Below are 18,223 nucleotides of genomic sequence, written 5' to 3'. Positions count from 1 at the left end.
CGCCCATCTGGCTGGTCACCCAGCCACTCTGGGCAGTGTACAACATACAATAAAAACAGTTTAAAACAATAAAATTCTACAATAAAAACATTTTCTAAAATACCCTAACCCACCCCCCAAATGCCTGCCTGAACAGCCACGTTTTTAATGCACGAGGGAAGCTCATTAAAGAAGGGGCATGACGGAGTTCCCTAGGGAGGGAGTTCCACAGAGTGGGGGCCACCACAGAAAAGGCCCTCTCCCTCGTCCCCACCAGTCTAGCTGTCCTGGCTGATGGGACAGAGAGAAGGCCATCCGAGGCTGATCTTGTTACATTCTTGTTAGGTGTAAAAATAATGAATGGAGACTGGCCCAGGAGCACGCCGGGCGGTAGGACCCGGCGGCCGTCCCGGGAAGAGCCAAGGAGAGAGTGCGTGCGCGAGTGAGTCAAAGAAGGGAAAGGAAGGGAAGCTGGAGCCACCGGGAGCAGCGGCCGCAGCGAGCCTGCGTCGCCCGGCCAGCCGCGCTCGCGCCGCGTCTGCGGAGGTGGCCCGCCGAGAAGGAGCCGCGGCGGCTGGAACGCCGCTGCTGCGCGCCCGCTCAGGCTCCATTCATAGCCCGGGCAGCTCAATGGGCTGATTCCCTTGCGAGCTCGGCGGCGGCGGGAGGCGGCGCCAGCAGCAGCAGCCCGCGTAGGCCTCGGCTCCGGCCAGCGGCTCCGCTTGCAACCCTTCCAGGCATGTAAGTGGCCCGCCGCGGCGTTCCCGGGCGAAGGGATGGGGGCGCGGCGGCGGGGCCTGCGCAGCCCTCTGGAAGCTTTATTGGGGTTTTGGTGCATTGTCTGGAGCGGGTGTCCATGCAGCGCCCTGCCCCTCTCTCTCTTCGCTCTCGCTCGCTGTGCCTTCTGGCTGTTTGTTTGGTCGCTTGCAGTCCTCCCGTTGCAAAAGTGACCCTCCTTCTTCTCACAGGCCTCGCCTGAGTAAATTCTCTTTCTTTCTTTCTTTCTTTCTCTCTCCCCCACCCCTTTTTTAGTGCATTGCAGTAGCGGCTGCTTTTGCTCCTGCAGATGCAGTGGGGCGCCAGGCTTTGAACCTGCTTTTTGCTCCCCCCGAAAAGAGAAGGAGAAGAGAAAAAAGAGCAGAGCAGAGCGTTTGCTCCGTGCCTGACCGTAACTCCCCCCCCCCCACACACACACACACCTCCACTTGGTGTTTTTGTTTTGTGTGTGTGTGTGTGCATCCCTGGTGAAACTCTCATCTCCCCCCGCTTCCCCCTCTCTTTGGGACTGTGGGAGGCTCAGCTTTGCAAAACATCTAGCTGGGTGAAGCTTTCTGGGGCTCCTGGGTTTGCACTCTCAGATGCAAAAAAATAAAAAATGACTCAGTTTTGCTTCTGCCCTGAAAGGCAGCCTAGAAATATTTTAAATGAATAAAACTAATTGCTCTGTTTCCCACCTACCCGCTACCACCTCTTTCTCCTCTTCCCCTTCTCTGTGCGGTGTTTGTTTACCTCTGGCTTCCCCCATTTTCTGGCCACAGCTCTTTGAGAAGGAAGGAGACGGCATCTCTGCTTGTCTTCCTTGTTCACTTCCTAGGTATTTGGGTCTCTGCCTACATACACTCCAGCATTTAAGGAGGGTATCCGTTTTCAGGATGTGTTTTTAACGGAAGATTCCCCCCCTCCCAAGCTGCCGGACACCCTTGCTGGTAAAACCAGATCCCCTTCCTCTCCATCCTTATCCATGCCCCCTGCCCCTTTTAGTTTTGATTTGTCAGTTCGTTTTTTGTTGAAAGATACAGGACTGTTTTGTGGGGGGGTGTTTGTTATTGCACACCTATATATAGATAATGGTTACATGAGGCAAGGCCGTACAGGGGCACTTTTCGGATAGCCAGAATTGGCCGAAATGTTCGCACACAAGTAAGGTGTCCACTCAGTTGCAAACCCAGCTCTGTATCTGTGTGACAGCCCCCTAAACTAGTCTCTGGAGGGAGTAAAACAGCCTCTCTTAAAAACTTCTCTAGCACTTCAGTATGCGTGTGTTTTAATTTTGTATACAAAGTAGCATTTGTGGGCGTTTAAAAACAGTCAAATTTCCTTGGGAAATGCATTTCCTGTGTGTCTAATCATGGACAGAACATGTGTTTTAATATTCTCGTAAAATATCTATAAACACTTTGGAAAAGACTAGGTACATGTTAACTGAGGGGAAACCCCCATGGGTTTCTGCAGAAGTAACTTGGGCATGGCTCTAGGTTCCTACCAGTAAGTCACCCGATATATTCTTCTTTCCATGCAGGCAGTCCTGATGACCTCTAGATATGCATTTGTGTGGGCAAATGTAACATAAGAGGTGATTGTGGATGGGGCAGGCCAAAAGTGTAACGGCCATAGCAGGGAAGGCAGGTGTTACTACTTGTGGCCATAGAGAACCTTTCCCCAAACTGGTGCCCTCCAGATGTGTTGGACTACAACTCCTATCATTCCCAGGCAGCATGGCCTGCCATGGTTGGGAATGATAGGTGTTGCAGTCCAACACACCTAGATGTCATCAGGCTGTGACAGTGTCTTCGGCCAGGATCGAATTCTTGCTCTGTTATGAAGCTCGCTGGGTGACTCCAGACCAATCTCCCTATCTCTGTCTAACCTACTTCACAGGGTAGTTGTGCTGATGAATGTGGGGAAAGGGCCATGTGTGCTGCCCCAAGTTGCACAGATGAAGGACAGGGTAAGCATGTGAACAGTGATGTTCCTTTTGGCTACACAAGTGCATGTCCGAAATTCAGTGTTTTGAAGAAAAACCTTATTGTCCCAACAGGAGACGATGGCAGTCAAATTCTTAACGTTTATGTGTTATTACTGTAGCATTTAACACGGAGGATCATTTTCCTTCCATTTTCTTTCTAAAGGCTAGCCAGGTTAATTCTCACCATTGTGTTTACCTGAAAACAAACACTTTTGATAGGCTGTGTTGCTGGTAGAACAGAGCTCTTAACATCCTACTTCAAGTCCACAATAGTTTCACTTTAATGATCTCGCACCAACTTTCCTTTTGAATGTGTAAAACCTTAGTTTTACATCCTTGCTTTTGGAGTAGGTGAATTATTGCTTCAGAGGCAATAAAAAGCTGTGGGATGAGGTAAGCGTTTTAAAATTGAAATGAGTTTAGCCTGTCTGATCTACCTGTATCTAACTTTTATCCTGCCAGCCTTCAGAGTTGCGCAGGGTGGTATACTGGAGCTTCCCTCCATTTTATCCTCACAACAAACTTGAGGGGGAAGTTAGGCAGGCAGAGAGAGGTCTGGTTTGCACGTCATGACAGCCCACTGTTTTTTAAAAACGTAATGAATTTATTTTATTTATTGCATTTATATCCCACCTTTTTTCCTCTTGCAAGGGACTCAAGGCGGCTTAACGTTATCCTCCTCCTCTCTGTTTTATCCTCACAACAACAGTCCTGTGAGGTAGGTTGGGCTGAGAGTCTGTGACTGGCCCAAAGTCACCCAGTGGGCTTCCATGGCCAAGTGGGGACTAGAACCCGGATCTCCCGGCTCCCAGTCTGTCTGTCATTCTGCCTAATTGCTCCCACTGCAGGCAAGAGTGGCTAAGCAGACCTATGTACCTACCATCTCTGGTTTGGTTAGCGTTACAGGCAAACCAGGAACTCCCCCCAACAAGCCAGAGAAATAACCCATGGTTTATTTTATATTTTCAGCTGAGGTATGAAAAAGATCAGGGTTTCAATGGCAAAATCCATGCACGGTGTCATCAGTCGTGACTGGGGCAAGCATTTTAAGAGACCAGACTTGCGCACAAAATGTGCAAAAGCAATAAAGGAAAAAGATGGGACACCTGTTTCTATGTCTGTTGAGGGGAAACCCAGCAATTAAAAAGATTCGTGTTAGTTTTAAAATCGCATCCTTGGGAGTTCAAAAATTAAAAGTGTAAATTAACCTTTTGATTTTTTTCTTTTCGTACCGTATTTGCAAGATAGTGTAACATTTTACTAGGAGTAATTACTTTTATAATTAAATAGGTAAGGTTTCGTTCTGCCCAAGAAAATAAAATGGATATGATCTTAATTAAACAGTTCTCCATTCTGTCAGTGTGCATTCAGCCTGTTCACCTCAATGAAGGGAACTGATCAATTAACACACGGGGCTTTCGTGCAAGAGCTTGAGTGTTCCCCAACTCATAGAAAAGAATAGGGAAGTCCTTGTGTATTTTGAGCTCCTTCCAGGCACCAGAAGGGCTCAGTTACACACTGTATGCTGCTGCTTAGGGAAGGAGCTATAGCTTGGTGGTAGAGTGCATGCTTTGCATGTAGAAAGGAACAGTTTAAACCTCTTGCATCTCCAGGTCAAAGATTATTTGGTAGCATGGCTTGAGACTTTTGCTTGAGGACTAAATGCAGCCCATCCTCACCATTTTGGTTGTTGTTGTTGTTGTTGTTGTTCAGTCGTGTCCGACTCTTCGTGACCCCATGGACCACAGCACGCCAGGCCTTCCTGTCCTGCGCTCTCTCCCGGAGCGTGCTCAAGTCCATATTCATTGCATCGGTGATGCTATCTAGCCATCTCATCCTCTGCCGTCCCCTTCTCCTTTTGCCTTCAGTCTTTCCCAGCATCAGGGTCTTTTCCAGGGAGTTTTCTCTTCGCATTAGGTGGCCAAAATATTTGAGCTTCAGCTTCAGTATCTGTCCTTCCAATGAGCAGTCAGAGTTGATTTCCTTTAGGATGGACTGATTTGACATCCTTGCAGTCCAGGGGACTCGTAAGAGTCTTCTCCAGCACCACAGTTCGAAAGCATCAATTCTTCGGCGCTCAGCCTTCCTTATAGTCTAGCTCTCACAGCTATACATTTGTTGTTGTTCAGTCGTTCAGTCGTGTCCGACTCTTCGTGACCCCATGGACCATCGCACGCCAGGCCTTCCTGTCCTGCGCTCTCTCCCGGAGTGTGCTCAAGTCCATATTCATTGCATCGGTGATGCTATCTAGCCATCTCATCCTCTGCCGTCCCCTTCTCCTTTTGCCTTCAGTCTTTCCCAGCATCAGGGTCTTTTCCAGAGAGTTTTCTCTTCGCACACCATTTTGTTTACCTTTTGGTAAGTGTGTGGGGGCTTGTTCTGGATTGGGACTACTTTGTGTAGGAGAAGTTTAAACCTTCCCACCCAACTCCAGGGGCTAACTGCAGAGGGCAGAAAAATGTTGGTGCTATTGGAATTTTCTTCTTATTTTTAGTCACCATGGTGGGTGCATGGAGGTGAATTTAGAGGAGGGGAAGTGGTTGGGTGGGAAGGTTTAAACGTCTGCTACGTGTTCATGGTGGTCCTGATCCGGATCCCCCCCAGCATGTTTACACTAACGTAAACAAAATGGTGAGGATCGCTTTAGCCCTGAGGCCTTGAAGAGGTGCTACCAATAGGACTAGCCATCATTGGGCTACTGATAGGCACCGTGCATGTATTTTGCCACTTAAGCATTGATATTTTCCATTCCCCAGCTGAAAATATATGATACACAAGAAACCAGCCCTTGTAGAAAGAGCCCCCTCTTCCTGGATGAGCAAGGTTCTCCATTCAGTTCCATGTGGTGGTGATATGCACATCCCCACTGAAATAAATGGAGAAAACTTCATCTTACAAGAGAATTGTATGTGTGACAGATATCCCTATGGCAGTGTGGTATAATGGATAGAGCACTGGAATAAAACTCAGGTTCAAGTCCCTGCTTGGATATAACGCTCACTCTGTGACCCTGGACCAATTACACTTTCTTTTGCCTCCCTCCCTCCCCCCTCTCTCTGCCTAACCTTCCTCACAGGGTTGTTGTGAGGATAAAATGGAGGGAAACCCCAGTATACCACCCTGAGCAACTTTGAAGGCTGGCAGGATAAAAGTTAAAAATAGGTAAATATAAGGCAACTTCATATGTTTGGATACTGAAAAGCATCTATATGAGGAATTTTTGCAGAGTTTGTAAAGTTATTCTCTCCCCTGCTTTCAGTTGCAGAATGAAACACCTGTCTGCTAGCATCAACCTCACTTTTCTTATGAAGTCCCTCAGCTTGGACCATTGGGCTTGTAACCCTTCATCCTTGTGTCTCATCATCATGATCATAGTTTTCTACTGATGCTGATAGCATTTGAAGGGCTGTGGAGCTGCAGCGACTAAGGGCGCGATCCTATCAGGATAGGTGGCTGCCTCGGAACTCGGAGGTGACTGCCTATCCAGTGCAGGGCAGAAGCAGCACAGAGGGGATCATCCCCTCCGCGCTCCAGCTGTCCTGCATTCGTGGCTAGATAGCTGATTTTGGCTGTCTACCCGTGGGGGCGGGCGGCAGATGCCAGATGATGCATAGGAAGTGTTGGAACAGCACTTCCGCCTGCCCTGACCCCAGGAGTGCCCTGTTTTCGCTGCTCCGCGCTCCTCTTGCGAGCACGGAGTGCGGGGCCGGTCTGCGCTGCCTACAAGACAGCGCGGGAGGGAGTGGAGGTCAGTTCTCAGGGAACCGACCTCTCCTATGGCCACCTAGCTGCTGACTAGCAGCTATAGGTTGCGCCCTTAGTTGAGGACCTGCTTTTTTTGCAGAAGATCCCAGCATCTCCAGGTAGGGCTGAGAGAGAACCCCAGGCTGGAGCCCTGGAGAGCTGCTGTCTGTCAGTACCGTGCTTGATGGCCCAATGGTGCAACTGTGCATAAAGCGGCTTCCTACGGCTTCTTCGGGCTGCAGCTTTACCAGCCAAACCTCAGGCTCTGAGGTTGCGGGCCGGCGCTCTGATTTCTGCAAATCTGCCCTGGCCTATCTGCAACACCTCCAGAGGGCTGCTGCAGTGCTGGCATATTGCCTTGATTTGCGATGTGCTAGGGCAGCGTCTGCTGTGCTCTCTTCTTTGTGTTCCTGTGCTGGGGATGCAAGTTATTCCTAACTGTACTTAAACGTGTGATCGTCTCGTCAGTAGAATATTCTTGCACGTAGATATGTCTTCTAAAGTGTGTTCTTCTGCCTGGAGCTGCTTCTCCTTCCTTTATTGTCAAACCATTTTGCACTTTTTCAAGTCCCTTCTCCAAGGCTTACGTTAGCATTCCTCAATCGTTCCAGCTTCACTGCTCTTCTGACTCAACGGTCTCTATCCTTAACTGTTCATTTCTCTGACTGTTTCTTCATACTTGTCTTGTCACTGCATGAAGAGTTATTCCAAAAAACCTGACCTTCACACACAGCAGAATGAGGTGGGAATGAAGCAGTAGAATGGACTTCACCATGTCAGGTAACAAGTGTGGGGACATCGTATCTGTAAATGCACCCCTATACAAAAAGCCCCCCTGCTTGTGGTAAAGTAACATGTAGGATGAATGTTTACGCTAAAACCTATGTGCTGTTTTTCTACATGCAAGTTGATTTTTCCTGATGTGTTACTTTTCTACATGCAGGGTGGTTTCCCCTTACATAGAGGAGCATTTAAAAAATACAATCATGCACTTGCAATCTGAGTCTAGAATTCTTCCACCTTCTGCCATTTCATTCTGTGTAATTTGGGGTTATTTTAAATGTGACATATTAAACAAAAAGCTCACTTATCCAAGAATGGCCCTGGTTGCATATTTCAGCTATGCTGCTAGAGTCTATACACACAGTGGTAGCACACCAGTACTGCATACCCATGGCCAATATATCCTTGAGTTTTTCATGTTACATGCATTGGCACTACCAGAGTGGTTGAACATGAAGGCAAGTGTGTAGAACCCCTCATGGGTTAGGTCATTTTTTATGTCTGGCTGGGGCATCATATTTAAACCAGGCCTTGTCAATTGTCCAGCAGCAGCAGCAGCAGCAAAAAATTAGTACAGATGTGTGTCTTTGCTGACACTCTTGTTCTTAAAGCTGCAAGGTACCCTGTACAGTAAGTAGAGCTTCTCTCTCACCCTCCAAAGTGTCAGCGTCTTTGCACGATCCTCCACATCTGAACCTTGTCTTGCCCTACCCATGTGCAAACTCCTTTAGTTTTATCAGAAAAGCCTGATATATCCAAATGGTGTTTTCAAGTGCTCAGATAGTAAGCGTCCCAGGCTCCCTACTCTTTTGTGATGGGCCCCTTAGTTACTGTTCTTATAAGGTTATGGGGTGGGACATGGTTTGGCAAAAAAAGAATGAGGTTCCGGGGCTAGGGCTCGTGAGTTTCATTAAGGGACTCCCTGTCTTTTTCCCCATAATGCAAGTACTGATGTCTTCCCAGATCACTTAAAGATCAGCATCTGGCTCCCCCAAGGCCAAATCTGGTCCTGTGATGAGTACTAGCTGGCCCTGTTGGTTGTCAGCCCAGAAGCAAGAGTGATATGTGTAATGAGTGGTGGCTGTAGACTTGGGACTTGCGGTCATCTTCTTTGGTAGAATGAGATGGCCCTGACCTTCCAGTCTTCCATAAAAACCTGTTGTGTACTCCAGGTGCTTGATTAAAGACGGTTTAACATGGCCTTGTAGATATGACCACAGAGGTTACCCATCTGCAACATTTTTACTAGTCTACCTCCTCACGCATATCTGTGGTGGTCTTCTTGTGTGTGCCATAAAATAGAAGAACAGGCAGTTTTTGTACAGCTTCCTTGCCTAGTCGCCTGGGGGCAATTCTTGCTTTCCGCAGGTGAGTGGCTGTTTATAAACCTATTTTAACGGGGAAAGAAGATTCTTCAAACCCAATGTTTACAGTCAGCTTTTATCATATTACTGTTTGCATTGGGGACAGCAGGGGGTGGGTGTTTCTGTGGTGGAGAGGGAGGGGGCTAGGAAATTACATTAATCGCCATGTTTAATTGATAGGATTTTGATAGCTAAAATGAGCCTAAGAACAATCTAGTGTTTTCAATTAAGTTCGCTTCTCTTGAAAGCAAGTCCCATGAGGCCCATATACGATTGATGAACAGGAGTTACTGCTCCTGTTAGTTAATACTTACTCAGCAGTGGAACCTTGCCCAAATTATAGTGTAGAGAGAAGGGGTGTGTATGTGTGTTCCTTTCCTTCCAGGATATTTCCCCACCCCGTTTTTCTATGCTAAGATGAGCAGCGGGAGTTACGTCTCTTTCGCACACATCCCTGTATGCACTCTTTTGCGTTCTCATGTTACATGAAAGTTCCTGGTTGAGCCAGCAGGGTGTATGGAGAGGGGCCACACCTGAGTGGTGGAGCGTATGTTTTGCATGTGGAAGGCTCCAAGTTCGATCTCTGGCATCTCCAGCTCAAAGGATCAGGTTGATAGCAAGTGAGTAAACAATACTTGGCTAGATGGACAAATACTCTGACCTGATTTAAGGCAGTTTCCTATGTTAAGGCAGCTTCCTGTCTGCGGGCCACCAGAGAAAGGGAGTCTCAGCGGCTGTCTGTTTCCCACCTTTGGGACTCCCATGTTAGGTGACTATTGATGTGGTAGAGGGGCTCATTCTTTGGCAGTGTTCAGCAGGAGAACCAGTTATACCTACAGGGGTGGTGTGCACCACCTTGCTAGAGACCTTCAAGCAGAACCTGGACAGCCATCGGTTGAGGATAATGCTGTACCAAAAAGTTCTTCCACATCTTGTTTTGGCCATTCTCATTCAGTTTGATAGAAAAGAAACTGTTTTTGAAAAACTATTTGAAGGAGAAGAAGATTTTGGAGAAATTCTCAGGGGAAGAATTGAGGATTCTTTTGCTTACCTTACTTTTGAGGTGGCCAAGGATTGTGTGCAAGTGTCTTATCTGTCAGGATTGGGCCCAGGCTCCCTTGTTTGGCTTCTGACTCTGATTTGGAGGCAGAACTAGAAGGAGCCCAGCCTAGACAGGGAGCGGGGGAGGAAATTCCCCAAGACTCTCCAGGAGTCAGTGAAGAACCTTCCCAGGGGCTTATTGAGCAGGAGGGCCAACCTCAGAGACCCTCTTCTCCCCTTCCCATGGGAACCTGGTCTCTGTTGGAGGGGGAGGAAGGACCAGCATTGACAGACGCCAGAGCGTGCTGCCAAGTTAAACGGCGGAGCTGAGAGGAGGAGGGAGGTGTTTTGCCAGATTGGCTGCCTATCAGCAGTTGAGGATCCCCCCTGGAAGGAGGAGCCCAGAAAAAGCCTGTTGAGCATGGTGGGAAACCCATCCATTAGTTGAAAGGCAACTGCCTTACTTTTAGTAGCTCCCTTAACAAAAGCCCTATTTAGTTAGTTAGGCCTAGAGGGCAGCTCCCAGCCCTTGTGGACAGTACAGTTGTGAAGAGGTGCTATTAACTGAATAAAAGCATCTGTGGATTGCACAGGGGGTCTGTGTTGCCTCACCACTTGGAGGGCTTAGAATCCCTGACACTATTTTTTTCATTGCACAATCAACTCTTTGGCTGCCTGCAGCCTCCCATGCTTCCCAGACTTAAATTAAAGCCCAGGGGAAGAGAAGACATCATGAGGTAACTCTTCCCCATGTGGCTTTTTCAGATCTGCAAGCGTGGTCAGCCAAAGTGGCTGCACAGTAACGGATAGATCTGTAATAGAAAGAAAAAACACACACAGCACCCTCAAGTATTCTTCCACCGCGCAATGATAAGGTAAGCTCAAAAACACGGCCAAAATGGTGACAGGGAAAACCCCAAAAAGCCTTAGAAAAAGCAAGAAGCTGTGCTACAGCCACTGCCAATGGTGAGCCCTCTCCAAGAAACTGTTGGAAAATTTCTCATCCCCCCCGGAGTAATTAAGTGAAATGGTCCATCCATCCCCCCAGTTTCTCTGCCCGCAAATAGGGTGGAGAATTTTGAGAGGCCATTTGCACGCAGCTATAGTTGGAGCTTCTCTATTTCTGGATTTCCTGCATTGAGCAGGGGGTTGGACTAGAAGGCCCCCTCCATTTCCATTTCTGTGGCGATAGATGGGATAAAACTTAATCGCTGTGAACCGCCCAGAGAGCTTCGGCTATGGGCAGTATAAAAATGAAATAAATAAATAAAACCCGTCTGAGCCACCCCACGCTCCAGGGAGCTAAGGGTAACATTCCAATAGGATCCCATGAGAGCTGGGTGGAAGAGTACTTTCCATGTGAAGGGTCCCAGGTTTCTCCTCTTAGAAAGGATCTTGGATAGGAGCTTTAAATGGGACCCTGGAATACTTATGTGCTCGCGATAGAGAGAACTGGCCTAGATGGACCAACTGTCTGAACTGATATAAGGCCTTTCTTATATTGGGCAGTTATTCTTTTAGACTGGGATGAGCAGTTGTTTCTTTATATGAAATAAGTAATCCAGATGTGAAAGACCTGCTGAGTATCGTTGCAGACTGGCTGGACCTCTGCAGGGGTTCTGGGTAGCGGAGGCTGGTGGCTCTGATGTCAGTGGGATGTTGAATCTGCTCCAGGTTCAGTCAGAACTCTAAAGGAGCTATCTGAGGTTGGATAGCGCCTTTGGAGTTCTGACTGAAACCCGGAGCGGATTCATCCTCCCACTGACATTGGAGCCACCAGCCTTCACAGGCTAGTTAAGATGGTCTGCTCCAGGTGGCTGATGAATCCGAATGGTTTCCTGAATGCATTTGGGGAGCTTCCTCCTTTTTCATCAGTGGTGCTGTCAAAGCTCTGGCTGATTTGTGCAATATGGAAATGGTCTGAGCAGTTGACACTATCACTCCTAAGCACCCTTTCCCCTCTGGTAGAGCCCGGCCAGCACCCTGGTTTCTCAGGAAGCTGAGGGCAATGAAACGGGGAGGATGATGGCTAGAAAGCCAGTGGAGAAAAACTCTGGACGGATTGAACGTGACTTCGGCTAGAGTCCAGTGGGGGACCTTACTGCTCTGCCATCATCGTGTCTACACAGACTAGACAGGGATGCGTTTCTGTACTGTGTGATTCCTTCCTTGTCGGGATGTTGGCAAGGGGGAGCCAGAGCAGCCAGACTCTTGAGAAATTAGTTTCATTCTTTTCGGATAAGGTTGCTCAGACCTGCCTTGACTTAGAGTCCAATGTTGGGGCGGGTCAGATGGTTGTAACTTAAGCAACCTCTTGTCCGGTTGGTTTGGATACTTCACAGCTTGTAGATCTCAAGGGTATGGACAGGGTGTCTGGAAAGGTGAGGACTACCCCCTTCCTACTTGACCCTTGCCTTTCTTGGCTAATGAAATTGGCCAAGGCTGGGCTGGCCCGATGGTCAAAGGAAGTGATTAATGCCTCCCTGCTGAAGGAGCTTGTTCCCTCTTGTTTAGAGGAGACAGTAATTGGGCCGCTATTAAAGAAACCTTCCCTTGACCCAGTAATCTTGGGAAATCATAGGTCAGCCTCAAAACATACCATTTTTGGCCAACGTGATTGAGAAGGCAGTAGCCTCACAACTCCAGAAACATCTGGATTATACTGATTACCTGGACCCATTTCAATCAGGCTTTTGGCTGGTATATTGGTCTGAAACGGCTTTGTTTGCTTTGGTGGATGGCCTACACCAGGAACTGGATGGACATGCCAGTGTGGTGTAGTGGTTAGAGTGTTGGACTGGGACTCAGAAGATCTGGGTTCTAGTCCCTGCTCAGCCATGAAGCTTACTGGGTGACATTGCGCCACTCACTGACTCAGCCTAACCTACCTCACAGGGTTGTTGAGAGTATAAAATGGAGAGGAGGAGGAGGAGAATCATGTACGCCAGCTTGGGCTCCTTGGAGGAAAAGGCAGGATAAAAATTTAACAAAGAAATACATGCAGCCCTACTAGTTCTCTTGAACCTCTCTGTGGCTTTTGCTGCTATTAGCCATGGTGTACTTCTGGACTCTCGGGTGGGGTTCAGCTTGGGGTCATTGTATTGCAGTGGCTCTGGGGGACTGTTATTTGGCATCACGGCTGTTGGCCTATGGCAGGGGTGCAGAACTAGTTTTGGGTGGGGGCCAGATGACCCCCATGCGCCCAGCCCTCCGTGGGCTTTATGAAGTCAGGTGGCTATGACCATGACATATACTATGGTGGGACATGGGAGAGGGCCTGCTCTGCTGTGGCACCCCAGTTGTGGAATGCCCTTCCCTTGGAGGCCTGATTGGCGCATACATTCGTTTCATTTCGGTGCCAAGTAAAAACATGGCTTTTTACCAAAGCCTTTGAGGGCTAAATGCATCCCCTAAAGTAACACACTGTTTTAACTGTTTTAGGTTTTAATTGGTAGTAGCTTATTTAATGGTTTAATATGTTTTTAACTGTTTAACTTATTTATTGCTTTATACTGGTTAAATTGATTTTATCTGTATGCCAGCCTGAGATCTTAATGATATAGGGTGGGATAGAAATGTTTTACATAAATAAATAATGTCCCCCAACATCATTTGCTGCCTGACCCAAACCCTGGGTGGATCTGCCACCCAGCATTTGGACCCAGGACCCGGCTGCACTCTGCATGGTTTTTCCCGGTTAGGGAAGTCCCCCACACAGCGAAGTTGGGCCAGCCTATTTTTGTTTGTTTTATTTAAAAGTTTTATGGGAGCTCTCCCAAGGCGGTGTACAAGAATGAAATGCATACAGTAAAATTCATAATAAAAAACCCACTGCGGTAATAAAAGCAGCAAGAGTTCCACAAAACAACAAACACCAATGTAGGACAGAACCTAAAACACAATTGTAGCTATATCTGAGTGTGATAAACATAATTGGAGGAATGCCAGAGTAAGCAAGGAAATTTCAGGGCCTTCTTTTTTCTTCTTTTTAAATTAATATTTTATTGTGAATTTTGACAAAACAAAACATTACAAAACCTAAAAGAACGAAAACAAAAAAAACACATTGAAAATCCTCAGTTTCTAACATTACAATATTTGAGAAAAAAGGGGGGGAAGGTTACACATAAACTTCAGTAAAAGCAGACCAAATATCCACATATAAGTCCATTTGCAAGTTACGCCTATATGCCACTCTTTCAAATGTTGCTAGTGTTGTTAAGTCTTCAGTCCATTGTGTTATAGGTGGTGAGCTTTTGTTTTTCCAATATCATAGTATCAGTCTTTTAGCAACCAAAAGGGTGCGAAAAATCCATTTACGCTGACCATGTGTTACATTCCAAGAAGCAGGTAAGTAGAGAACATTTACATCAGTAAATATTAAAGAGCTTTCTAATACAAAATTTATCTGTACAATAACTTCTTCCCAAAAGGAGGTGGCCACTGGGCATTTCCAAAACATATGAATAAAAGAAGCATTGACTGCATTACAGCCTCCAACAATTAGCTGAATTTGACAAGCCTTCGCTAAAAAGGCGTTGTGGCGTTCAGTAGACCCGAAACAAGAGCTTTTGCTGAATACGGCGTAACCGAAGATCCATTGAAATGTCCGATACAGACGTCAAAACGGCAGTCCATTGATTAAGCAAAATAGGACGTTCCAATTCCCTGTTCCATTCCTGCTGTAAACCACTTGTGTCATATTTATTCATTGATAATAAATGTTTATAAACATGAATGTAGGTCAATACATTTGATCAGCTTCAATAAGTATTTCCAATAGCGAAAGAAACTCTGAGGCAGTAAAAGCAGCAGGACCGAAGAAGTTTCAGGGCCTTCTTAAAAGTCTGCACTGATGGGGCTGGGCAGACCTAAGGTACTAGGTATTTACTAAAACCTAGGATTTAGTAAAGTACTTTGTAAAGGTATTTACTAAGGTAAATTATGTAAATTATTACAAAACGTCTTATGTAATTACTTGTGTATTTTCCACATGACGAAAAAAGGTTCGCAAATGTCTGTGAGCGGACAGTGGAACAAAAGGCGCCTGACAATCTGCGAAACACAAATGGAGCGGATTTTATACAGTCCATACATCCCTAACTGCAATGCTCCCTTTAATGTGGTGTCCAAAGCATGCTTGCCCAGACCCAATTCAGCTCTTGGACTGAAAAGGTTCTCCATGCTTGTGCTATGGGGAGGAATCCATGTAGCCCAATCAGACTGGTCACAGTTTTAATTTGCGGACATCCAGAGATCCCATTCTATTGCCCATGGGCTTCCCAACTAAGTGGGATTACATGTGGCCATGCCTACAATTCTATCATCACTGGAAGGGTGTCCCAGCCACCGCAGATATAGCCTATCTCCCTCTCTGCAGGTGGTGGTGGGGGGTCCCTCGGACCTTGTTCACTGACGTGCTCATGTTCCTTCGTGTGTTTTGGACCTCAGACTGGGCAATGGACTTCTCTTTGCCTTGACGCTTTGGATTCACTGCCCCAGTAAAATATTCCTTGCTACAAGCCTCTTTTTCGCTTCCTCAGCCTTGGACAGGTTTACAACCCTGTTATCAGCCTGTGATTTATTGCCACCAGCGGTGGTCAGCTGGCAGGAGCCGACAGTGTGTGTGTAATAGAGTCTCCTAGAAGAGGTTATGGCTGGCTGGAACATTGAGCAGGAGCAGTCTACATTCCAGTATTTTGTAAACTTTATTGTATTGCTAGCTCATGTGCATTTTGGAAAGGCAGGGGATCGTTACCAAGCAGCCTCTTGAGGGGATCTTTCCCAACACTTAGATGCTCTTTGGTCTGTCCCCCAATGATGACCTCATAACTATTCACATGCATATCCTCTATACCAGTCTTTCCCAACCTGGTGCCCTCCAGATATTTTGGGTCAGCGTTCCTGACCATTGACTAAGCTGGGGCTGGTAGGAGTTGAACTTCAAAACATCTGGAGGGCACCAGGTTGAGGAAGGCTGCTCTATACCCATGAAACCCTGATTGCTAGATGATAACTTCTATAAGAGTCTGACCATCCTTGAAGTGATGGCTAGATGTTGTGGTTCTCAGGTTAGAGTACAGTGGACTGCTGGGAATATGAAGGTTGGCTGTTCCAGGCTTAAAGGAAAGGAAGACGATAGCTTCTTGCCCGGAGAAGATTTGCCAAGTGCCCTTCTCTTGTTGCTATGCTGTCTGTCCCTAGGGTTGAGTGAGAATTTTGTTTCAGTTAAATTTTGTTAAGAATTTACCCCAATTTTTTTTAATTATTTATTAAATTTCTTAATCGCCCATCTGGCCGGTCACCTGGCCACTCTGGGCGATGTACAGCAGTACAATTTAAAACAGTAAAATTACACGTTAAACATTATTTAAAAATACCCTAACCCACCCCAAATGCCTGCCTGAATAACCAAATTTCAGTGCGTGGCGGAAGCTCATTAAAGAGGGGGCATGGCGGAGTTCCCTAGGGAGGGAGTTCCACAGAGTGGGGGCCACCACAGAGAAGGCCGTCTCCCTCGACCTCACCAGCCTAGCTGTCCTGGCTGATGGGACAGAGAGAAGGCCATCTGAGGCTGATCTTGTTGAGTGGCCTGTCTAGTGTTGTTGGAGGCGCTCCTTGAGATAGGCTGGGCCAGAACCGTATAGGGTTTTAAAGGTCAAAACCAACACCTTGAATTTGGCCCAGAAACCAACTGGTAGCCAGTGCAACTCCTTCAGCACCGGAGTGATGTGATCACGCTGGCGGCTGCCTTTAATCAGGCAAGCCACCGCGTTCTGCATCAGCTGCAGCTTCTGAACCATCTTCAAGGGTAACCCCTTGTAGAGCGCATTACAGTAGTCTAGACAAGAGGGGACCAGGGCATGTACTACCGATGGGAGCAGATGGTCGGGAAGGTAGGGGCGCAGCTGCTGTATCAGATGGAGTTGATACAACACTGTTCCGCTCATGGCTGACACCTGAGCCTCCATGGACAGCTGGGAGTCTAAAAAGACCCCCAGGCTGTGGACCTGGCCTTTCAAGGGTAGCTGTACCCCATTCAACACCAGGTCAACATCCCCCAACCTCCTCTTGTCTCCCACCAAAAGTACCTCAGTCTTATCAGGGTTCAGCTTCAGCTTATTTCTCCCCATCCGGCCACTCATCGTCTCCAGACATTTAGACAGGGATTCTACAGCCAACGCTGGTGAAGATTTGAACGAGAGGTAGAGCTGTGTGTCATCTGCATATTGATGACATCACACCCCAGACCTCCTGATGATAGCCCCCAGCGGCTTCACATAGATGTTAAATACCATCAGGGAGTGGATGGAACCCAATGGCACGCCACACGTGAGCGGCCACGAGTCCAACACCTCCTCTCCCATTGCTACCCTCTGGTACCTGCTAGAGAGGAAGGACTGCAACCACTGTAATTCGCTGTCTCCAATGCCCATCCTCTCTAGGCGGTCCAGGAGGAAACCGTGGTCAATGGTATCAAAAGCCGCTGAGAGGTCGAGGAGAACAAGGAAGGTGTATTCACCCTTATCCAAAGCCCTCCTCATATCATCCACCAAAGCGACCAAGGCTGTTTCTGTCCCATGCCCAGGCCTGAAGCTCTACTGAAATGGATCTAGATAACCGGCTTCTTCCAAGTGTGCCTTCAACTGCATTGCCACCAATGATCTTGCCCAAAAATGGCAGATTTGAGACTGGGCGAAAGTTGTTCAAAACTTGGGGATCCAAGGAGGGCTTCTTTAAGAGTGGTCTTATCACTGCCTCCTTGAGGACTGATGGCATCACTCCCTCCTCAAGGGAGGCTTTCACCACCGCCCTGATCCCCTCACCCAATCTCTCTTTGCAGCTTATAATGAGCAAAGATGGGCAAGGATCAAGTAAGCAGGTGATTTGCCACAGGCCGCCTCTCGCTGTCTGTAACTGTATCCATGGTGCACGGAATAACACTCCTGATCCAATCAATTTTATCCACCTTGCCAAGGCCTCACAGGAGGCCTTAGAATACTCCAGCCATTCCAGAGCAACTGGACCGACCAGGCTCTGGACCAGTTGGAACAGCCTCCTGGGACAGCACTCTGCAGACGCGATAGAGGCAGCATAGTACTCCTTTTTTGCTGCCTTCATCGCCACTTGATAGGCTGAAGATACAGCTCTAGCCCGTGTCCGATCATCTTTGGAGCGAGACTTCTGCCACCGGTGCTCTAGGCGTCTCACCTCCTGTTTCAGGGCCCGTAACGGCGGATTAAACCATGGTGCAGTTTGAACCCTGTTCAGGGGGAGAGGGTGTTTCAGAGCCACCTGATCTAATGCCCCAGTGATTGCAGCATTCCAGCCACCCACCAGGGTCTCAACGGAGTGGCCATTTGCATGCTCCAGAGAATCCCCAAGCGCATTCAGGAATCCATTTGGATCCAAATGGCCATTTGGAGGACCATAAGGTCCTCCACCCCTGTAGAGGGGTTGTGGAACCAAGAAGTCCAACATCACCAGATAGTGAACTGACCATGACAAGGGGGTGGTGGATATACCCCCGACTTCCAGATCACTCCCCACTTCTCCAGAAACAAAC

The 18,223-nt window shown here is 47.6% G+C and overlaps 1 protein-coding gene across 2 annotated transcripts in view; it reads left to right on the top strand.

Moving 5' to 3' along the window:
• Positions 1-423: 423 nt before the first annotated feature.
• AKT1 (AKT serine/threonine kinase 1) overlaps positions 424-18,223 on the top strand; it is a 140,589-nt gene continuing 122,789 nt past the window's right edge. For both annotated transcript variants that reach the window (XM_084837429.1, XM_084837440.1), the window contains exon 1: positions 424-720. The gene's annotated coding sequence lies outside the window, so the exon portion shown is untranslated. The remainder of the gene's footprint in view (positions 721-18,223) is intronic.

This window comes from Heloderma suspectum, chromosome 1 (genome assembly GCF_057233095.1).
Source record: "Heloderma suspectum isolate Gila_16-S chromosome 1, 16-S_ref, whole genome shotgun sequence".
NCBI classification, from domain to species: domain Eukaryota; kingdom Metazoa; phylum Chordata; class Lepidosauria; order Squamata; family Helodermatidae; genus Heloderma; species Heloderma suspectum.
Note: the sequence above shows the minus strand (reverse complement) of the source record. Positions and strands in the feature narration are given on the sequence as shown.